The 25,323-nt window shown below is 34.8% G+C and overlaps 1 protein-coding gene across 1 annotated transcript in view; it reads left to right on the top strand.

The window, feature by feature from the left end:
• The window catches only part of CFAP47 (cilia and flagella associated protein 47), a gene marked incomplete at both ends in the record, with an annotated part of 352,044 nt that overhangs the window by 299,846 nt on the left and 26,875 nt on the right, over positions 1–25,323 (top strand). The window lies entirely within an intron of this gene.

Below are 25,323 nucleotides of genomic sequence, written 5' to 3'. Positions count from 1 at the left end.
AATCCCATTCCCATACCTATACCACCCACCACATTCCCAACCAGCTGTATGGATGATCGTGTTCATTTGATTCTGATTTATTTATAGTGTTGGTTTTTGCAGAAGTTGGAATATATGAATAAATGCATATGCACACACAGTCCTGTTTCATGTATCTCATGCAAAGGTAGAATACTACATAATTTCTTTTGCACCTTGTTAACTTTACCTAATAATATGCCTGGAATCCCAGTAAAATAGTTAATGGACACCTTTGTCGTTGATTTTCATGACTTTTTAGTACCTCGATTTTTTGCTGCACTATTGTTTATATACAAGTAGTCTTCAGTACATGGACCTTTCCATTATTTCTAATAATGTGCTATATAAATAATGCCCAAATGCATATTGTTTTATACTTGAGCTATTTATTTAAGGTGTATTTCCACAAGTAGTGTTGCTAGGCAAAATGGTAAATATATATACCATTTTACTGTATTTTACAAAATCTCCTTCATAGGGGTTGTAACATTATACACTCCCATTTCTTTCCAAGGACAGTGTCAGTTGATATCTAATTCAATATACTTAAAGTTATAAATGCCTGTGCTAACAGAGATTTTTATCTTTTATACATGGTAGCACTAAAAGCAATTACCTGTTGTGTAGCCAGTAAGCATGTTTTGGATAATTGACTGATTTTGTATTTATTGGTTTAAATTATTGTTAATGTTTCATAAATGTATATCTATGCATTTGTAAATATTAATTACTACAATCCAAATTTAGATTGTTGGCTCAAACAGGGTCTCAGTAATATCTGTTATTTGAGTAGTTTAAATTAAAATTCCAAGGATTTATGAGTAGATTTTACGATGTGTTTAAAATATTATAGGGATAACCATATATAATGTTAGATATGTTCTTCAAAAGTACCATTTTAATCTCATCTTAAAATGTATTTTGAAAAATAATCATCTGAGAAATTTCCCATTAGAGGAGAGTTTTGATTTTGTTTCAGTCTTCGCTGATATTTTTTTCTCTTAAATGTCACACTGAAGTGTAATACCTCTTTATATTTTTATTAGATCGGGAAATGCCCAAGAATCTCACCCTTGGCATTCAGTGTGATAGCTTCCTCATTGAGACTTCTGCCTTCAAGCTTGGTTTGGAACACACACAAGGTACAGGATTTCTGCCTTATATTCTGTCGTTCTATATGCTATCACATTTTAGAGAAGAGGAAATATGTCTGTTGTCTGAATAAATATTTGATAAAAATTAAATATACAAATTTAAAAATTTGACACGAATTTTAGTAAGTTGATAGAAAAACATGGATGGTGTAATCTTTATGCATGTTCATTATATCTTCACAATTTTCCTTTCCAACCACCTAAGTACAACTTGCAAAATAGTTGAATGTCATACCATGTAATACATAAGTGTGTGAAGCAAAGATGATTTTGGAAAATTAAAAACAACTAGTGTACTAAATACTCATACTTATGAAAAATAATTGCATTTTTGCAAAGCTAATGATTCCTTGAAAAATTATCATAGGGTATACATCTAGTTTTACTTATATTAATATCATCCCATCTGCGTATTGATGAATAGGCAAAAAATCTAAAGCATAAGAAATAATTAAGTTGTTTAAAAATCAAAAGCCCCAAAAATATGAATGTGTTTAAAATAATGTTTTAAAATAATGGTTTTTTAAATTACAAAAAAATCTAATAATAGTTATGTAAATATGATAAAATAGGAATTATCTTAACATAATTAATGCAGAACTACTAACTGAAATCAGTAACCACTACTAACATCCCAATACAAATGGGTTCATGACTTTCTTTTATATTTACTGTAGTGATTTCTATCAGTATCCTAAATCTCATTAATTCACAACTCCGTGGTGTAGGTGTTATTATTATTATCATTGAATCAAGGAGATTGCAGTTCAGAAACATTAACTTACAATTAAATCAAAACAGTTGCTGAATGGCAAAGCTGAACCTCTTGTGTATGACTTCAAAGTCTTTATTTTGTATTTCTTTTCAATACATTAAAAGGAGTATAAACAGTAGTTCAAAAAAGAGGAAGTACAAATGGCCAAAGAATGATTGAAACTGTGTTCAACGTCACTAATATTTAAATAGTTTTTTATTTAAATGATAGCCACCTAAGCGGTCCCCCCGTTATGATATAATCACACTGTAGCACTAGAGAACAAGGTGCTGCTTTACAAGTCTACATATGTATAAAATTAGACTAGGACCTTAGGAAGGCAGCCAGGACACAGGGATCAGGCCTTAGACTTCTTAGTCTGGGAATCTGTGTTCTGGTTTTGACTGGTTTCTACTGAAACTGTGTTAGTTTGAGCTATTTTCTGTACTCTCTAAACCACATTTTGGACATTATAAAGAATGAAAGTCAGTTTTACCTAATAAGATGTTTTTTTGAAGAACAAATGCAATTGTGTATGTGAATAAATTTCTAAACCCTATTATTATATATAAGTATGGGGTATTAGTATTATTTGTACTGGTGAAAATAGATAAACACAAAGATGGATTCTTGATTTTTTTTGTTTTGTAAGAAACAAGACCTAGCACATTACCAGTATATGCCAGGGAATATATTTCTGCAAAATGAATAAAAAAATAAGTAACAGTTATTTTGCTTCTGAAATCCATTTGTTTTCTAGGTGAAATAATTACTAGACAAATGATTTTAATTTTCATCAATTACTTATTGATTAGTCTTGTTACCTTGGTGAATACCAGTTTCTTTGAAATAGATTTCTTATAGAACAATAGATATCTATTTCTGTATTTACATTTATATCTACATTTTAAAGTATCCAACTTTGTAGATATATCTACATTTTTAAAGTAATCCAACCGTGTTTTTCCTTTTCATATCCCTAATCCTTTATATACTCTATTTTATTCAACATTTTCATTTTAAATATATCACCAAATTTCAGTTATTCATTCATATGCCACCCTCACAAATTTTGGCACACCTTTGTGTCACCTAAATGATAACTTACTTAATAGTATTTTAATGGAAAACAGTGTCACTTGCCATGAGCAATAGCAATGTACTCTTTGCCAGGGACTATTTAAGCACCTTATAAATAGTAATTGATTTAGTCCTAGCAACCGTATGAGAGAGATTCTAATAACACCCCCACGTTAGAGATGAGCATACTGACACTAAGACATGCAGGAGGTAGGTCCAAGGTCACCCCCCAGCATATGCTGGAGCTTGGGTTTGAATGCAGGGCGTGGGCTCTTACCCAACTACTCAATACTGTCATAAACAGAAGACAGCTGTAATACATCAGTCAATCAATAATGAAATAAATATTTAAAACATCTGTTCAAGTTTCACTAAGAAGTATTTTAAGTGTCTCTGTTGCAAAACAGTTTTCCTGGGAAGCCATCTCTGGGAAGGAGGTCGGTGTGCAGGAAGTTGATTAGGGAGAAATGCTCTGGTGGTCTCCCCCCTGGGGGAAGACAAGACAACAGAGGGAGAAGGTAGGTGAAGGTTTCAGCTACAATGTGGCAAGCACTGAAGTTAAGATAGCTCTTCAGAGTTGCCCCAATTTGGGTTGAGGAAACCAGGATTTTATAGCCCCCCCTCCCTTGCAGTCATCAATCCATCATTAAGTGCACTTTGCCCTAGAAAGGACTTGGACCTTGGTCAGGTGACCCTCTTCAGCTGAAGGCAGTTCTCATAAAGAGCCAGTATCTAGGTGCTGTGTCCTGGCGAGCATCTCGATAGCTTTGGGGCATAAAGTCATGAAGATATATTCCTCTTTTTACTAGAAGCATTATTGTTTCCTTTTCCTGATACACACTTCAGTAACTTTAAATGTGACATGCAGGAGTCAAGGTCCATTTTATCCCTTATGAATACCAGATTGTCCTAGCACCTTTTATAGAAAAGGCATCCTGTCCTTCACTTTTCTCCCAAATTCAGTGACAGTATGTTTATGAGCCTGTTTTCGGACTCCCTCTTCAGTTCTAGTTGTCTCTTCTTCTGTCTTTACACTAATATACTGTGTTCACTATTACAGCTCTATGGCATGCCTGGATGTGGTAACATGAATCTTTCAAAATGTTCCTGTTCTTTAAGATTTTCTTAGTTATTCTAGATCTTTTGCACTTTCATAAGAGTATTCGAATCAACTAGTTGATTTCCAGACAGACACAGACACACAGACACACACGCATACCCCTGCTAGGACTTTTGTTTCAACTGTATTGAAACTATACACTGATATGGGGGCAACTAGCATGTTAGAAATATCGAGTGACTGAGTCTTTCAGTCTAAGAACATGGTACCCCCCTCCATTTATCCAAGTGGCCGGCTGTCTTCAAGATTTATTTTAAGGCCCATCTTATGCCCACGGATTTGACACGCCAGCATTGTAACAGACTACACTGCCATGTGTGCTTGGGTTCTTCCTGGGGTATCTCTACTATTCCTCTGAGTCTGTCTTGAAGACCAGAATCGCACCGTTTTCATTAGAGAGGCTTTTACTGTGCTTTAATGTGTCGAGGATGCCTTTCTCACATTACTTTCCCTGTTCAGAGTTTTATTGGCTATGCTCCCCTCTTTATTTATCCATCTGAACCTTGTACTAAATTTGACTGCCTCCGGAAAAACCCTGACAGAATATTTATTAGGATTATTTTAAATTTATCATTTAAATGATAGCTGTTCATGTACGAATAAATGACCTTTCTGTGATAACTGAAACTTTATCAATATTAATTTTATGTATTTGTATTAGTTCATCAACTTTGTGTCTTCAGAAATGTTCAAATCTTATTTTTAATACTTTTTACATGTGTTCTAATGATCAAATCCTGCTCAAAAACATTTTAGAGCACCTTTCAAAAATAGTGATAGTATTGACAATATATTTCATTCTTTTTGTGCTTTAAAAGAGACCAAAAATATGCAGTTTGCTGTCATAATACAAGCTATTTTTATGATTATTTATACTTAATTTTTTTAATTTATGATTTTAAATGTGACAGCTCACTATTATATTTTCTCATTGCTTCCTAGATAACATAAAGGCTTTCCTTAAAACTATAACAGTTTTCTTTGCTGAAGAAGAGAAAACCTTTAATCATTTTCATGAGAAAGATTAATATATTTAAAAGTATTAATATATAATAACTATTATATCACTTTAGTACTCTTGATATTCCATAATATAATGGCAAACAATTAGCACACTATTCAAAACATTTTATGCAATGTTAATAATTTCTGTAAGGGCTAATTAAATTGTATCTTTAATCTAAAAGAAAAGATTTAGAGCCTTAATTTAGATTGTTGTCATGGGAGTACTTACAATACCAGGGAATCCTTTCTGGTTAGATAAAGATTCCTGGCAGAAAAGTAGAGAGAGAGGATACATTTGACCATGTTGCCCTATTTCACTTTACTTAATTTTTTTCTTTAAAACATCAGGTCTATATTTTTCCACATAATTTTATACATATAATTAGAACTAAACATATAATTTTAGTTAGTGTCATTTTCACGTAACTTTAAAATTTTTCAGTTTTCTATTTTAGCTTTAAATATAGATAGAGCGAAATGTTAGGTGTCATCCCCCTTTCTTCTTTGAGAATGAATGTCTGTTGTCAACATGAAGCTCTTCAATACATCCTTTGACTTCCAGGAAGCAGAACTTGCAGGCATAACATTGCTGTCTGCATTTAAATTTCTGTAAAATGTATTTTCATAACTTTTCCCCATTTTAAATGATATTACATTGTTATTACATCTACCATTAATTTTTACAACTTTTTCATATTATCCAACTCTTTCTAGGAAGACATGGTTATTGCCTTTGAACTTAAATCCTAAAATACATATTCTTTGAGTATGTAATGTCTATAGACTGTAACAAGGATTCCAAAATTAGAATGACAGTAATATTAATAATGAAAGCAGTAGCAACAACAACTAAAGTTATTCTATAAATTTATATATCCCTCTACATGTAGAAAATGCTTTGAGACATAATTTTGGCTTCACATTTGTTATCTAGATTAATACTGGATTAAAAACACTTTTAATATCTCCCTGAGAGATATTTCTTCTTATCTATTATTTATTGTATTTGAGTAAAGAATTTTTCCCATTTTTTTGTTGTTGTTGCAATTTTATGGTACAATAGCCCTGTCTTTTATATCCTGACTTGGTTAGAAAGCTTTTTTCCTTTAAACATTGTGAAAACACACTAATAAAGTTTTTTCCAAGACTTTTAGAGTTTAAAAAATATTTAAATATGCAATTCATCTGGAATTTATCTCTTTTTATTTGGAGTGTAAAATTTTCCATTTTTTCCCCCTTTAGCTAGATAGCAAGTTGTGATTGTATCATTTGTGTAGTAAACCAGCTCTTCCCCACTGAATGGAAACATCATTAATATAATTAATATACAAATGCTGTATTACATATTAATTGTTATGATTAATGCACATTGATAATCATTTATAAGGAAATATATTAACATCATATAATACAGTGATGCATAATTGAATATATTAACTGTTTAATATATTCAATATTAATATGTTATTTGGTGGGCATGTAAATAATTAATATGTACACACATACATACTTCATGATATAGTTATGGTCATGCTATATGTTGTTTCATTAATTAATTTGTCTATAACTAGCCAGTACCTTACTTTTTATAAATCGTGATGTTTTTATAATGTGTGTTAATATCTGATAAGGCTAGTCCCTTTCTCTGTTCTCCATATAACACATCAAAAAGCAGGGATATAAATTATTAATTTTGATGTTGTTTAAAAAATAGCTCATCATTATCACAGGATATTTGGAAAGAACAAAATTCTCTCAGTGACTATATTATTTCATCTTAAAAGAATAATTCTTACTGTTTTTCATGTGCCTTTCGATAAGTCATTTAATTTCTCTTCTACTTATATTACTTATCTATAATATTTAAATGGTAACACATATCAATCAACTTAAATGCTTGTTTTCAGAAAATTATTTCATAAATTCTCAAGAGAGGCTTCCACAGTTACAACTTGGTTATATTATTGCCCATGAATAAAGCCAAAATTCTTCAGCCTAAAATCATACAATTTTCTTTATTTTTATGTTGCTGTATTTTATATAAATTATTATGCATAACCCTCAAAATGAGAAAGTGTATTTTTAAGTAATATGAGTTATGCCAATGATGATTCACTAAGATGATATTCTAATTCACCATTAATCCAGATAATAAATGTGAAGACAAAACTATCTCAAAGCATTTTCTACATGTAGAGGGATATGCAAACTTACAGGATAGTAATATTGCTTTAATTGTTGTTGCTGCTGCTTTCATTATTAATATCAATGTCATTTTAATTTTGGAATCCTTGCTACAATCAATAGAAATTACATACTCAAAGAATATGTATTTCAGAACTTAATAGCTTTCTAGGCAATAACCATGTTTCCCTAGGAAGAGTTGTCTATATTCACTGTCTCTACTTCTTTGCTTTTATTCTCAATTGTCGTACTCACTTCAGTGAAGATTGAATCTTGACAACTCAACTGAAATTGCTTTTGTCAAGAAAATCATGACCTGCATGTTGCAGTATCTGCAGGTCAATGCTATGTCCTTATTTTACTTCAGTTCTCAGTAGTATCTCACACAGTTGACTTTTCTCTCCTTGAACTGTTATATTCACTTGGCTTTGGTTTTCCTCCTATGTCACTGCTCATTCCTTCTGAGTTTTCTACTTTGCCTCTTATCTGCTATCAAAACTCTAGGTGTTGGCTTAATTTAGCCTTCAGTCTTGCCTCTTCTCCAGTTGTATTATCTTCTTGGTTATTTCTTCGAGGCCGTGCATGCCATCTACACACCATACCTCTAATTTATATCTCTAACCCCAAACTTTCTTCTCCACATGGCTATCTAGTAGGAATCTCTTACTAAATATTACTCTTGACATACTTGTCCCCTCACCCTTATGCTAACTTACTCCTCAAAGATTTCTCCATCTCAGTTGATGGCACTATTATTTATCTAGTTTATCTTGCTGAAAAACTAGGAATCATACTTGATTCATTTTTTTTCTTATTGCAGATTTCCAACCCATCAGTAAATACTGATAGCAAAGCCATAAAATATATATTCTATTTCTGACCATGTTTTACCACTTCCACCACTTTCACCCTCGTCTACACCACCTGGACTACTGCAAGAGCTCCCTTGATTTCAGCCTTGCACCCTGTAGTCTAATCCCCACACAGAAGACAGAAGGATCTTTTGTAAAACAGAAATTGGGCTATTATCACTGTGCTATTTAAAACTTCCCTATGTTTTCCAGTTCAACTTGGGGAGGGGAGATCAAGAAAGGCCCCACATGATCTGGTCCATGCTTTTCTTTCTGACCTCACCTTCTCTAACCTCCCCCCCCCCCCCCACTTCACTGAGCTGCTGCATCAATATTCTGAGCCAATTCCTATTTGAGCCTTTACATTGCTCACCCTTCTGCTTGGAACACTCGTATTCCAGCTGCTTCTTTAACTTCCTCTAAATCCTTTCAGCCTCCCTAAGATGTCACTTCTTTAGAGCAGTTTCCCTGAAAACAGTCTTTACTAATTCTGTCTCCCTAAATAATTAACTTAAAACCTATTATATACTTACCTATTAATTTCTTTCTTATTATTTCCCCACTAGAACTTGAGATCTTTGACACAAAGGATAGTTTCTGTCTCATTTCATACAGTATCCCCAGCAACTAGAGCAGTTCCTTGCTCCATTCATTCATGTACTAATATGCATTGAGAACTACATGCTGAGATCCTGTTCTCAGTTCTGTAGATGTAGCAGGGAGCCAAACAGACAAACATCTCTGCCCTGCTGGGATTTACATGCTCATGGCAAGAGACAGACAGTAATCAAATAGGATGGGGAGAGAAAACTAGCAAGGGAAGAGAGTAAGAAAAGTCGTGGTGTAAGGTGCAGTTTTGAAGATAACTAGAAAAGTTCTTACTGAAGGGACAGTGTCAATGAATGGATGAACCGCAGAGATGGCAGTAATGAGCCCATGCCACTTGTCTTGTGTAAAACCATAGAATGTTTAGAAAATGTATGTATCACAAAAAAAAATGGGAAGAGAAAGCTAATATACTAGATGCCAGGTGCATAGTTAATCTCAGCATTCTGTAATGTTTGACTGAGGTTTTCAAGACAAAGGATTAGGGAAATAATGGCATGTCTAGCATGTGAGTTCAAAACATCAGCATAAATTGAAATATGGTGGTGCGCAGCTTTGGGAGCACATTTTTATTTTGACTGACTTCCTTCTGATAACAGATTTGTAATAAAATTATCTAAAAATCTAAAGTAGATTTGAGCCATAATAGTAAAATTTCTTTTCTCCCGTGTAAGAATGTTGGTAATTGCTCCAAACTACTTTGCACTAATTAGATCATACTTAGATAATTTGGGTCAATTAAACATACTGGAAAATAGAGTACTTCTTTGCATGGATATTGACTGATGAAGGGTCTTTTGTTACATCTCAGGAAGTGGCTAGTATATACCTGTTAAATGACTAGACAGTTCTACTTGTAACCAAAACTTCCAACTAGACTTGTTGATTGAATTTACACTGGTGCTGCAGAAATTATACATAGTGACAGTTGTTAGGAAAAAGTGAAATTGAAAATTTGGAAAATCTTACATTAAGGATAAGATTATAATTTAGGCAGAAATGGTGATGGCCCAATGGGCAAGCAGTCCATGGAGGTAGGAATTCAAGGACATTATTTGGAGATCCAGGAAATCATTTATCATAGTTAAATTATAACATGTAGCTGCCCTTACTGGTTTGGGATGAACTATTGAAGGGCCTAGCCAACACACGACAGTCAAAATCTTAAATCCTTGGAAGTCTAAATAACTAGCAAGACATTGATAAAGATAAAGAACTGTGTCTAATGTTTGGGGGAATAAATTATACTGAGCATGGAAATTTTCTCCAAGTGTGGAAGACAGAGTTTAATTTTCTGTGTTGCTGCTCAGAGCAGAAGTTCAACCAGAGACTGGGAGCTCTAGGCAGCAGAACTAGGGACTAAAACAAGGAAGAACTCTCTAATTTTGTTTCATGGGGAAACTGAGTGCCTTAGGAAATAGGAACTCCTCATTAGATGATGCATCCAAGTCGTTGCTGAGGGGCCATCTCCAAAACACTTCTTAGAATATGTTCCTACAGTCACTGAGAAGTTACACATGAGGGCCATTAAGTCAGAACTCAAAGATTGTCATTTTATGATCGGGTTAATGACATTAATAAAAATGAGTCTATATAGGTTTGTTTGCTTTTAGAAAAATTATTCTAATTTCTGTGTTTAGTTTAAAAAATTTTCTTTCCAAAAAAAAACCACTTTTTCTTAGGTAGTAAAAGAGACAGAAGAAAGAGAATATTAGAATAAAAGTTCTCAGATAGTAAAATGAAAGGCAAATTATATACTTTTCTACGAGTTTTGGAATCAAACAAGATGTGAGTTGGATAGTGAAATTTTGTTTTGTAAAATGGAATATACTCCTTACATTTTTATCACTGATAATATTTTTATTATGTTGGGCTCAGGTATCAAGTGCCTATTTTGGGGAAAACAATAAAACATGCTTAAAACTGAGCATTTATCTACATGCGTAAGATATAGAAGAAATCATATCTGAATTATACTGAAGGTCACTAGCGCAGAAACCACTGGTATGGAAGAACAGAATACATTAGCTTCTCTGCAGGAGCGTGAAAGGGATGGACACTGTAAAGAAAGTTTGGAGAGAGTAAAGGTGGTGACAGCTTTAGAACATTTGGGTCACTTTTGAGAAAATGCAATTTTGTAGTTTTCACATTTTTGTTTTAATTCTTAAACTCTGATAAGTGAATATAGGTTCTAAGCCGTGCTTCATGACCTGTTTGGTACATTTTAAAAAACAAAATTTCTGTTTTATGCTACACAAATATTAAATTTCTCATTATGTTCATTTTTGGTTGAAAAAAATATCAGACTCCAATTCCAAGGTAAATATTATATTCAGTCAGCGAGGTTAATTAAAATTTCCTATCACTTCAAACCTTTATTTAATTTAAAGCAAAAAATTCCAGAAATACCGAAGTATGTTAGCTGAGAAGAATTTAAAATAAAAATCAATATGGATCTGTCAAATGTAATCAAATCTCTCTTTATGTGATGTCAAAAATTCAATTACACCTGAATTAAAATTGTCTTGTTTTTTTCTTCTTTTAGCTGACATCCTTTTGCATATTTAAGTCTAAGAGTAAGATGAAACAGATACAAATTGCATGCTCTCCATGAGTAGGAAATAAGCACACAACTAAATTCTCTCCTGTCAGAAGCTCTATGGGCAAGTCATAATTAAATCTTATTGAAGGATTAGATGTAAATTTTTTCAGTTACCTCATAAAATGGATGCGATGAATGCGTTCTATGAAAACATCCACTGTAGGATGTCTGTGTTTCGACTAAGCAAAGCCACTCACTGCCTTTTGCCATTTCTGTTCTTCCTGAGTTCTGGTAGCTGTAACACATTTCCTTTCCTATGGCAACTGGGCTTGCTGTGGAACCCGACCCCTTGATTAGAGCAGAGGAAGCCACCATTAAGTGCTATTCATCTTATAATCACATGTAAATGATGCTGAGATCTTTATCACTACTTCCCTCAGGCAGAAAAACCAATAGGAAGAAAAAAGTAGATGGTGAGGCACTTCTCTTACAGACAAGCACTCAATTCCTGAGTCTACATCAGCAGACCCCCCAAGTTTGACCTTAGTTTGTTATTTGTGAGGTCTGAGTGTTGAGAATGCTAAACTCATCCATAGCAAAGTATATGCATATGTTTGGGTAGTTAGTGTTGAATAATTGGTGGATTGTTTTCAAGCCATTCGCAAATCCATCATGTGTAATGTATTTTTTTAAATATGTTTTTATTGATTTCAGAGAGAGGAAGGGAATGGGAGACAGAGATAGAAACGTAAATGACTAGAGTGAATCATTGACCTGCAGCCTCCTGCACACCCCCCACTGGGGATCGAGCCCGAAACCCGGGCATGTGCCCTGACCAGGAATTGAACCTCAATCTCCTGATTCATGGGTGAGCATTCAATCACTGAGCCACGCCAGCTGGGCATGTGTAACGTATTTTTGCTAAGCTATTTATTCTTTCCCACCTCTAAGACCTCATCCCCAAAAATGGTGAGAGTGAGATCACCACCATCTATCTCTCTTCCATGTGGAGGTGCACAATTATACATTTATCCCTCTTTTTATCTGTTACCATATGAACACCAGTTCTTCTGGGTTTTGCCTCATTCTCAGCATTCATATCCCCAAGGGCAGTGTATTTCCACTTTTTTTTTTTTTCCTTTTACTACAACTCTCACCACTTTCCAAATCCTAAGACTTTATCATACCATCTTCTAGAATGTATGATCTGTCACAAGGAAAAAGCCCTCTATCCCCTAAATCAAGTTATCTAAATGTTTTTTGTACCTTCCTGAAACCCGACTCTTCCCTAAGAAAACACTGGTTCCCTACAATTAGAAAAATCCTCATCACTTTAATGTTATTGATAGTGGCATTAAGTATCCTAATTTATTTATATTCCTTGATTTTTACATTTTAGTGTTTTGTAACATTTTCTGTCATCTCAAAAGAAATTATAGAACTAAGAACCATAATATATAAATGGAAAGAAGATCTATGTTGGATTGTGTATAAATATTAGAAATAAGTCATATTTGACAAAATATGTTTAAAATACTTTTATTTATTTCTTGTTTTGCCAAGATAGCATAGTCCTATAGCTTCCCACCATACTTTAGCCAAACATCGACACAATAACCACATGTCCTCCACCCCCATAAGTTCAGTCAGGCAGAACTGATAGTTAATTTTCTACCTGACCCCACCCCATCCTTATGTCTCACAAACAGTATACTCTGATTTCCTTCCCCTATTCTCTCTTTGGTGTTGATGGGGCCGAGCAGTAAACTAATCTGTCATTCCCCCAGCTGAAGTATCAATCCTCCGGTTCCCCTGCCAGAATAGTGTTGATGAGGCTGAGAGGGAAATTTATCTTCTATTTCTTTCCTGGCAGAATCAGGCAGAGCTACAAATACCCCACCAAGGTAGTGTCAACAAATTGTCACAAGCTGAGAATCCATCCCCACCCAGCAATAATGAGACTTAAAAAGATGGTGCCTGGAGGGTCTAGTCACCTCTAACTGCACCTGTTGAGATGGAGCAAATTGGTGCAAGTTGGGTTAGTAAGCAGTTCACTTTTCTTCCCATTCTTGGTGTTAGCAAGATTCAGTAGGATATAATGCAGGGTCAGTAGACACTCCTACTCTATCCCAGCCCCTAGAGTCAGTGGGATTCAGTGGAGATAACAGTCTATACCTCTGTCAAGCATCAACAAGATAGAGTGAAGTGATATTGTTATCTATTGGTGGGAAACTCTCGGTGTCCCCATCGGTTGCTGGTGGAAGTGGGCTTATTGCAATGTCACGAGAAAAGGAATTTTCTAAGACTTGAATGGGAGAATTAATGATATTTATTTGTGTGGACCCTGTTTCCAAGGTCCCATTTCCTTTTATCCCTCCAAGGAAGAAGTCCAGCTGTGTCTTCAAAAGAGCTAAGATTAAAGCCACTGTCGAGAGTTTTTGTTTCATATGTGCACAGTCCAGTCCAGCATCAGGCTAGCTTAGTTTGTGTTCTCAGCTGCAGTCCATTGCCTATGGGGTCCACATGGCAATGGGCCATGTGGCTTCTTAGGGCCACATGGCTATGGAGGGAGCACAAGCAAGTGGAAGGAAACAGGAGCAAAGCCAGAGGAACAATAGAGAGGGGGAATTCCTTTGTCTAGGGATTTTAACCTTCTAAGATTTCTAGTCCTTGCAGTGGCTCCACCACCTTTAGCCAATTATCTTTGTTTCAGGTTAGACTGACAGGCACCTTCCCTATGGCACCCCTACTTTATTGCACACGTGCTTGTTTCCCCTATGTTGACCCTTTACCCCCATGATCTTCAGGGAATGTATGGGTGGTTCTCTGGAGAGTGTAAAATTGCAGCTTCCTGGTGAAGCTACCCAGATGGGCATGGTTATAATGTCTGGCCTCCCTTTTGCTCCTTTCCTATTATTAATATTAACTATCTAGTTACAACAGTAGCAATGGGAAGGAGGGGAGTTGCCATTCTTCTTACCTTCTCTCTACATGTGCATCAGGACCATTATTGAACTGAGCTTCCAACCATACCTAGCACCAATAAGGAAGAATGAAGTGGTGAGAGATGGAGCTAATTGTCATTCTGCTTCCTCCGATCTCTCCTTTTGGCCTCTTCTCTTGGGCCCATCAGGGAACGAAACTTTTACCCCACCCTTCTGCAATGAGACAATGCAAATCAATACCCCACATTCTACTTCAACAAAGGATTTAGAATTCTCATGAAACAAATGAAAAAGTAGAGAATCTGAAAAAAAAAGTAAGTTAAATAAAGAACCAACTGGAAATAATAGAACTGATAAAACATAATAAGTTAAATAAATATCTTGCTGGATGGGATCAAGAAGGGAATGGAGATGATGGAGAATAGAATCAGCAAATGTGAGGAGAGATCAATACAATTTACACAATCTGAACAACAAAGAGAACATAAACTTTAAAAAGGGGGGAAAAAAGAACAGAGTTCCAGGAACCTGTAGGAAAATAATAAAAGAAATAACAGTCATGTCATCAGAAACCCAGAAGGAAAGGAGAGTGTGGGACTAAAGCATTATTCAAAGATATAATATTTGAAAAGTTGACGAAGAGATTTAAATTTGCCTCGAGATTCAAGAGGCTGAGTAAACTCCAAATATTTTAAAGGCAAAAGAATTCCATTGCAAGACACATCATAGTTAAACATCTGAAAACTAAGGACAAAGAAACAAATCTTGAAAGCAAGCTAGAGAGAAACAATGCTAGAGGGACACATCGATTAAAATAATGAGATTTCTCATCTGGAACCATGGAGGCCAGGAGGAAGTGGTACGTATTGGTCAAGTACTGAAAGAAGAGTAAACTGTAAATTTGGTATCCTGAGAATGTATCTTTCATGTATAAAGAGAAAATATAGACATACTCAGATGAGAGAACAGGCAAACAATTTGTTATAAGCAAAGCAGCCCTTAAAGAATGGCTAAAGAATGTTGTCTAAGTAGATAGGAAATATAACAGAAGGAGGATTAAAACTTCAGAAAGTGAAGAACATTAGAATGGCTAAAACAAATATTCATTTAATATAATATAATATAATATAATATAATATAATATAATATAATATAATATAATATAATATAATATAATTAATATAAAATATAATAGACTGCCCTACATATTTTTGAGTTTCCTAAGTCATATTTGCTGAGTGAGGCAAAAATTATAACACTGTCTGATATAGTCTTTATATCTATATATATCAATATATCTACATATCTATAGATAGATGATAGATGATAGATGATGATAGATGATAGATAGATAGATAGATAGATAGATGATAGATGATAGATAGATAGATAGATAGATAGATAGATAGATAGATAGATAGATGATAGGAAAGTCTTAAGATAATCATATAGAGAAATGATACGTATCTGGGGCCTTGCCAGCAGTGATGAAAATCCTCTCACCGAGTTAGCTAATTTCCAAAGCTAATAAATTACTCAAATGTAATTTACTTTCTTCTTTTTTTTAAATATGTCTGTATTGATTTCAGAGAGAGGAAGGGATGGGGGAGAGAGGGATAGAAACATCAATGACGAGAGAGAGTCATTGATGGGCTGCCTCCTGCACGCCCCCTACTGGGGATCGCGAGTCTGCAGCTCGGGCATATGTCCCAACCAGGAATTGAACTGCGATCTCCTGGATCCTAGGTTGATGCTCAAGTTCTGAGCCATGCCCGGCGGGGCAAATGTAATTTACTTTCATGTTCAGACTAACCAATCCAAAGCCCATATCTCCAACACCTCTTCTATTAGGCTTCTACATTCTAGGCCAATGTTCTCCTTCCCTTATCATCCCAGGGTCAGGAATCCCTATACCCCAAAGTTCATTGAAATTATTCAAACTAGCCAAACCTAAACCTGCTTAGCCTTCTTACCCTACCCTACTCATTCTTCCTGATGAAAACCACAGTAAAGGCTCTTGCCCATTCCCTCAGCCCATGACCAACTCTGGTCCTTTTCCATGTAGCCTCCTTTTTTTTAAAGATATGTGAGTTATTGTCATCAGTTAAAACATCTTGATCCATCTGTATGTCCTCTGTGGAGAAATGTCTATTCATGTCCTCTTCCCATTTTTTAATTGGATTGTTTGTTTTTTAGTGTTGAGTTGTATGAGTTCTTTATATATTTTGGATATTAACCCCTTATCAGATGTATCATTAGTGAATATCTTCTATTATTCAGTAGGGTGTCTTTTCCTTTTGTTGATGGTTTTCTTTGCTATGCAAAAAACTCTTTAGTTTGATGTAGTCTCATTTGTTTATTCTTTTTGTTTTTCTTACCCAACAAGACATATTTAAAACAACATTGATAAGAATGATGCCAAAAAGTTTACTGCCTATGTTTTCTTCTAGGAATTTTATGGTTTGGGGGTCTTACATTGAAGTCTATATCCATTTTGAGTTTATTCTTGTATATGGTCTAAGAAAGAGGTCTAGTTTCACTTTTTTGCATGTATCTCCAGTTTTCCCAACACGACTTATTGAAGAGGCTGTCTTTACCCCATTGTATATTCTTGCCTCCTTTGTCATAGATTAGTTGACCATATAGGTATGTGTTATTTCTGAGCTTTCTATTCTGTTCCATTAATCTATATATCTGTTTTTATGCTAGTACCATGCTGTTTTGCTTACTATAGCCTTATAGTATAGTTTGATATTAGGTAGCATGATATCTTCAACTTTATTCTTTTTTCTCAAGATTTCTTTATCTAGTCATTGTCTTTTCTGGTTCCATATAAATTTTAGATTTGTTCTGGTTCTGTGAAAATGTCATTGGTATTTTTATTGGGATTGCATTGAATTTTTATATTGCTTTGGGTAGTATGGATAGTTTAACAATGTTAATTCTTCCTATCCATGAGCATAGGATAGCCTTCCATTAATTTGTATCTTCTTTAATTTCTTTCTTCAGTGCCTTGTAGTTTTCCAAGTACATGTCTTTTACCTCCTTGGTTAAATTTATTCCTAGGTATTTTATTCTTTTTGATGCAGTTGTAAATGGGATTGTTTTCTTAATTTCTCTTTTTGATAGTTCGTTAGTGGTGTATAAAAATGCAACCAATTCCTGAATGCTAATTTTGTATCCTGTTATTTTACTGAATTCATTTAAAAAAATATGTCTTTATTGATTTCAGAGAGAGGAAGGGAGAGAGAGATAGAAACATCAATGATGAGAGAGTCATTGATCAGCTGCTTCCTGCACGCCCCCTACCAGGGATGGAGCCCACAACCTGGGCATGTGCCCTGAACAGGAATCGAACTGTCATCTCCTAGATCCTAGGTTGATGCTTAACCGCTGAATTCATTTTTAATAAGTACAATGTGGTTGAATGTCTAGAGAATTATGCTAAGTGAAAAAGTTAACTGCAAAAGTTTATATACTGTATGATTCCACTTATTTAACATTCTTTGTGTGATAAAATTATAGAAATGGAGAATAGATTAGAAGTTGTAATGATTCAGGGATGGAGTAGTGGGGGTGGGTGGGGATATATATAAAAGGTCAACCAGAGGGATGCTTGTTGTGATGAAACTTTCTGTATTTTGACTGTATCAATATCAATATTCTGGTTTTGGATCGTATTAGTCTTATAGGATGTTATCATGGGACATAACGAGGTAAAGGCTACATGGGATCTTGCTTTCATTTTTTTACAACTGTATGTTCATAATTACCTCAAATATTTTTGTATTGGATGGGGATTATGTCATATTACAACATGAGAGAATAGTTAAAAGGATAAAGATAGACACTATGTTTGATATAAGGAATGTCTTTTTTTAAAAGATAAAATATGCATCATTTGTGATTGCTGATAATCAGAGCTATATAAGCAGAGTTGTAGCATTAGCATTTAGAAAAGCCACTTTTTTCCTTATGAGAGATAGTTGCTCTCTCATGTTGATTTTAGTTAACATATATCGTGTATTTTGACATCAATAATAAAAATGTTATTTGCAAAAATAATGTTTTTGAAATTAAATATTGCTAGTTATGAAGTGGAAAATGCCTTCAAGAGCTCAGTGTTTAGTGACGTTTAATAATGTGTGCTGCTGACTGTACATGAAGCAGGCCCAGATCTCCAGATCATTGTCATGACGGTTTACTAAATTATGTCAGCAGTTGAGCATAATTTCACATTTTTAATAAAATTTCCCTTCCTATTATGTCAAATGACCAATTTTCCCATGAATGAGTTCAGGTTCCAATCACATAGATTTGTAATCAAGATTTATAGCATAAAGTAGGTGGATTTCCTAGCTAGTCAGTGAAGCTACTGATTTTATTGTAAAAAACAACAAAGCTTCAGCTCTTGTTATGCAAAGATGCCTGCCCTTCAGAAAAATCTCTATAACCTGAAATTTGGACCTACTTATAACCACTAGAACATTTCTATGATGAGAACAGAAGTTGAACTTATTTAAATAGTTTATAAGGTCTGGATTTGTAAAATGGAGCCCAAGGCACAGTGCCATTTCTCTTTTCCACCATTTTATGCAATTTTCTTCAGCTCACAAATACAGATAAATATTCTGACAGAGAGGACTGCTTAGGATTATAGAACACGAGGCCTTTAAAACAGGTAGCATGTGTTGTGCTCGCGGGACCCGAAGAAAACTCGAGACACGGAGAATGTAGAATTTAGGTGGAGGTGCAGAGGGTTGAGGCTCTGGAGGCGCTGCAACAACCCTCCTCACCATCCAGCGATTTTTATTGTGAGCTACAGAAAGGCAGGTGTGAAAGATAGTGATCAGTAGAAACTATAAAATGCGCATAAACAAATGGCTTTGTTTTATGCTAATGATCACATTTGTTCTTAAGGCCATAACCCTCCTGGGGGCAAGCTTCCCAGATCGATAAGGATCTGTTTTCAGTTCCTGTCAGAAATGTCCCCCTCGTTTTCAAGGGGATTTCTGCTATTCTGGGGAAGCTTGCTACCCAACTCCTTCAGAGTTTGCTTGTTGTTTGCTGGCCTTTTCCTACAGGCATGGTTGATGGATGTATAGATGCGAAGATACAGAGAAAGGGCTGTAGAGAAACAGGTAAATTGTCAATGATGAACTTTTAATGGAACCTGGTTTTCCTTTAGTAAAATTTCCTACAGTGAAAATTGAAACCTGATAACTACTACTGACATCCACCATTTCCTCCCCCTCTCATAAATGATATTCTTCCTTTCTGTTTCATTCAGAACATAGAGTCAAACAAGAGTCCACTTGTCTGGTTCTTCCATTATATTGATCAGCCTAATTTTGTTTTCATCCATGTGCTTGTGGTCCTTCCACTATATCAGAAAGCTCCCTGTGCTCTTATGGTCATCCCTCTGCTTGCTCATTGAACCGCATACCTACTCAACTCTGTGTAGCTCTCCAGGAGTTCTCCCCGTGTCTTTTCTGTAATAAATGTTATTGGATGATTTCTACCAACATACACATGTAATAGAAGCTCTTGATGTTAAAACACATGCCTCTCTTTATCCCTTATCTCTGCCACCTACTATCCCATTTCTCTGATCCTTCTGTAGAGCAAACCAACTTGAAAGCTTGTTTATACTTACTCTCTTCACTTCTTATACCATTATCTTGTGAACCCGAGCAAATCCAGCTTTATTCCCGTCTGTCTACTAATACTTAGTAACAGTACCGTGACATCCTCAGACCTAATCATCTCAATGCTGTCTTCATCTTGCTCAACTCATGAGCTCTACTGGATGCCGCTGATCACTCACTGTTTAGAAACAGTCGCCTCCAGGACTCAATTCCCGTTTGAGTCATCTCTCTAGTAAGCCCCCCTCATTCTCTTTTGCGTGTTTTTCTTCTGTTCCTGTCCCCCTGACTTCCTAGAGGCCCAAGGCTTAGTCTTCTCTGCTCTTCTCATTTCTATCCACACTCATTCCCAGTGGGATTTCATTTGGTCACACATGAGCTTCCAGCAACTTCTGAATTGACAGCCCCAGCCTTGGCTTCTCCTTGAATCCAGACTCACTCAGCCGCCTGCTGTCTCAATGCTCCCCCCACAGATGCCTGTGGGGCGCCTCAAACTTGCTTAGGTGCCCGGTTCATTTTATTACAGAGGCCTTCCTGAATTACTCTATGTTAATTAACTTCCACATCTTCTCTAACCCTTTTAAAAATTTATTTCTCAATAACAACCATGCATATAGTACATTTTATTTATTGTTTCACTTCTTTCCTCACCCTCCTAACACATTCTGGAATGCAGGACCCAGGAACACAGGGGATTGATTCCCTTCACTATTTTATCCTTAGTGCTTATTACAATGCATGGCACGTAGTATTTTCTGAATGAATAAATAAGAGAATAAAAGAGTGTAGAATTAATGTATGCTGTACAAAATGGGATTATCTGGATGGAACTGGTGTAGTACCTTTGCCCTAGCAAAACCTTGATATGTGTATTATATCAGCTTTCTTTTGCATATGAAGAAAATCACACTTAGAAACTTAAATTGCTTTTTCAGTTTCTGACAACTAGTAACAACGTAGGTTTAAACTTCTAGACCGCATGCTCTATACTTTATCATAGTGTGTTCCTGCAGGTGAAGAGAGATTTTTCACACACACACACACACACACACACACACACACACACACACTACTTGGTACAGTGCAGAGAACAAGGAAGACGTAGTCATTGATCAACAAGATATATTAGTTGTAGCTGTACTAGTAGTTGTAGTAGTAGTAGTAGTAGACATTATCTTAAAATTCTCTGTGGGTAATTTTAATTAAAATTAAAATTAACTGCTTTCCAAGAAAATATTCAATTCCTTGACATTAATTGTTTTAAATCTTAGTTATATTTTCTGTTTATAATGAATAGAATATTAGGGCTGGGAGAAGCATCAAGATATTCTACTCCAAACACTCACTCATGTGAAGCTCAAAACCCTTCTCTCCGTGTCAGTGGTAATGCAGCATGTGCTCGGTGGCCTTTCATCACAGAAAAATCTCTTTCACTCTGTCTCTGGTCACAATGCTCCGATAGTGGATTTTCACTCATTTTGAGTCAGCAATGAGATGTTTACATGAAAATCAGTCCTTCCTTTGAGTATTTTGTTTTTATTTTGGCTAATGTATTCTTAGATTTTAAAAAAGCAAACACAAAACTTGAACTTTCAGGTGCTTAGTTCATGTAAAACTTACCTTAGCAGTCATTTTTTATGTTGAAAAACCCCAAAATATACTTTAAAAACATACATATTGTCCCAAACTGAACTTTTTTTTTCTAAGAAGCATGGATTTGTATCTTTTCCCCAATTATATGAGTAAATGTGACCTTGCACTTAGTGCTTGCTTTTTCTGCACTAGACCCTTTGATAGTGCCTGCTTTGGACAGCTTCTTTATTAAATCACAGACATTAGCTAGCTCTATGAAAGATGAACAGGGCAAAGAAGCAACAGTCTCTAATCCTTCCCAAAATAATTCAATCCCTGGAATGCCCTTCTTGCTATTCAGTAGATGCCTGCGTTCATTCACTGAGGTACAAGTAGGAAGGGAAGAATGCTTCGTCCCTAGCTTTTCCATGATCATAGCAGCCAAATGGCCATCACAGTCAAGTTCCTCTATGTGCTCTGCATTTTGAGAGCCTGGAATTAGAATTTCTGTCAGCAAATTCAATGGTATCCCATGCCTCCACCTCTGAGATGACATTAAACAAAAGATAATTTCTTACATTGGTTTGTTAGGGCCGCAGTAACAAAATATCAGGCTGGGTAGCTTAAACAAATTTATATTTTCAAAATTGTAGAGACTAGACATCTAAGGGAAAGAGATTGGGAGGTTCGGTTTCTTCTGAGGTGTCTCTTTTTGGCTTGCAGATGGCTGCCTTCTCACTGTGTTCTCACATAGTCTTTCCTTTGTGTGAGCACATCCCTAGTGGATGCCTATGTCCAAATTTCTTCTTATAAGTACACCATTCAAATTGGATTAAGGCCTCACCTTAACAGTCTTATTTTAACTTAACCACCTCTTTAAAAGGTCCTATCTCCAAATACAGCTATAATCTGAGATACTAGCAATTAGGACTTCAAGATAAGATTTGGGTGGGAGGGACATAATTCAGCACCATAATAGCTCTGAAGAATCAATGAATGGACTCTTCTCCAAACCACCACATTAGTGATTCTGTTCCTATTTTAGCCATAATTTAAATATTATTTTCCAAAAAATCAGTAATTAAAATATAAATATTCAAGTAGAAAGTGCATAGATTTCATGTGTGAAAATGGTTAATGAAGTCATGTTTTTGACGCCTTGATGACTTAAAAATAAAAATTTATATTCTTATTTAAAATAAACCACTATAGCAAAAACAATAACATGACTTAGAGTGCTAGTATCTTTCTTAGTGTCTCTTTGATTGCCCAACATGGGCCATTTCTAATGCCATGCTAAATATTAAAAATTATGCTGTGGGGAGCAGTAATATAACAGCAGTAAAGTGATTAAAAACAAATCTTCCTGGATGAAATACTTTCATTACTAAAATGAAGATTATATTCACTTTACTCTCTTGAGAAGATTTTCTTCTAAGAAGGCAGGAAACCTCATAGGCATTAAGCATTGTACAATTTCTGTATACCAAATAGGAGATCAATGCATAAATATTTCTAACACCTTTAATCAAAACAGCAGTTTGAAAATTCAGTAAATAAAATGTGAATGCTCAGTCTAACTAGGTCATAACAGATTTCAAAAGAATAATAATAATAATACAGTGAACTTCACTCTTTTTAATATTTATTGATACTAAAGATGAAGTATTATCAGGGCTTCAAAAATTCTATAATGTATACCTCTCATAAAATACATACATATGTAAAATAAAATGTGCATATTTCCCTCCAGCTGCTTATTAAGGTTTTGAACCTCAAGAATGATAACTATAATGTAAAACTAATATATCTGTAGTTTGTTTGTATAGTTACTGTATGGAAATGGAGTAAGCCAGAAAGAGATAAGCTCAGAAAATATTTTGAGTTTAGGATATGTTTTATTACATTCTTTAATCTGATGAATATAGTAATCATCATACTAGCTAGATTGTCCAGTCAGAAGATAGAAATAACTGCTGTGGTTTTTCCCAGCTTCCTGCTAAACACTTATGAAGATGCTGGAAAAATCCTCTAGTAACACTGAAATCTAAGACTGGCTGAAAACTTATCTCAAGAACCTAAAAGCACCTTAAATAATGCTCAAGTGAGAAAAATAAAATAAAGGCCATACTTTTGCTCTTGGATAGATCATGAATGGACAAACATGTCAATTATCCCTAAAGTATAAATGTAGGGTCCTCCCATTAAGAGTACTATATGCTACCTCCTGGAGTAACTATTCATTCCAAATTTAGAAAAATTCTTTTAAAAAATGAGCTGGAAGAGGAAGCAGTTAGTCCTACTAGAAACTAAAGCACCTATAATTAAAACAATGTGGTACTTTCACATGAAGAGAAAGAAAGATCAAAGAAATCTAGGGAATCCAGAAAAAGACCAAAATATGTATGGGAATGCCATGAAGACAGCATTTCAAAACTCTTAACTTTTAAATAAGTGGTTTTTGGATAACTAGCCCCATATAGAAAATTCATAACATTGAATACATTCTTCATTCCATATATATGGATAAATTATATATCGATTGAATATTTAACTATAAAAATGAAAACAGATAGGTATTAGAAGAAAACACGAGTAGATTCTTTATATGATAGAAGCGAAGATAGCTTTCCTGTCTCTACTCAAAGTGTCACACAGGACAATGGGAAAAATCACAGGAAATAAAACTCATTGGTGAGGCACAAAATGAATTTGATAAATTCTCAGTTTTTTTTCATTGTTAAATTTCAGCGATTTCTTGTAAGTTAATAACAGCACAGTGACTCTTACTATTTAAACAAATAGCAAGAGTTAAAGAAACTTATTGTGAATTCATTAGTGAATAGTTCTTTCTAGTCTGGTAAATAGTTACAGCCACAAATAGGCTACTAGATTGTTAATTAAATGGGCTTATGTGTCATAGCATGATCTTTCCGTACTTTCAATTCAAACGTTATAAGAAACCATGGTGTTAACAATGAATTTCCCTTTTGTGTGTTTGTCTTGACTCCTTACGCCATCCAAATGTCTAGGTTTATTTTTAGTCATAACATAATCTAATTTTAGTGATAATATAATTCTGTAAGGGCAAATGATCATTTCTAAACTTAATTTCCTTGTGGATGCATGATTGTTTAGTTGACTCAGCTCTTGCTATTTTTATTCTATTCTAGCTCTTGCTATTTTAATTCATTTAAATCAATGATTCACTAAAAATATAGAGCTCATAAAGACAAAGTTGAAAATAGCACATTGTTTAGATAGCTTAGCAAATAATACAATCTTTCATTGAGACTTTGGGCAAGTTAACCAGATTGTCTCAATTTCTCCATCTCTGAAAGAAGAGACATAATAGTATTTAATTTATGGTGATTTTCTGAGAATGAAATGAGATATTGTGTGAAAAATGCTTAGCACGGAGCCTGGCATATAGTCAGTAGTCAATAAATACTAACTCATAATCATATTAATGAATTGTTATTAACTATAATATTAAACTGTAGAACTTATTCATTTCCCGAAGGACTAAAATTTGAAAATTTACAAAAATTTTGAGTGGGATTGCTTTGTAGAGGGACAATGTTTCATTTCCTTTCTTGATGTTCTTAACAGTTAAGAGCAGTATTTTCATCTGAGACAAAATAGCTGTGAATATCATTGATCTCACAACAAAGAATTTTTTTAAAACAATATAGTCAATATCCCTTATTCTCTTGTAAAGAAGTAGTGCTACTCTTCACAATAAAGAAAGACACCCACTGTTGTAACCCTCACTGTTACAAATGGCCAGAAGCTCACCACTCTTCCAGCCTCTTAATACTTGTCCAACAGGTAGGGTTGTTTT

Source organism: Miniopterus schreibersii, assembly GCF_964146895.1.
Source record: "Miniopterus schreibersii genome assembly, chromosome: X".
Taxonomy (NCBI): Eukaryota; Metazoa; Chordata; class Mammalia; order Chiroptera; family Miniopteridae; genus Miniopterus; species Miniopterus schreibersii.
Note: the sequence above shows the minus strand (reverse complement) of the source record. Positions and strands in the feature narration are given on the sequence as shown.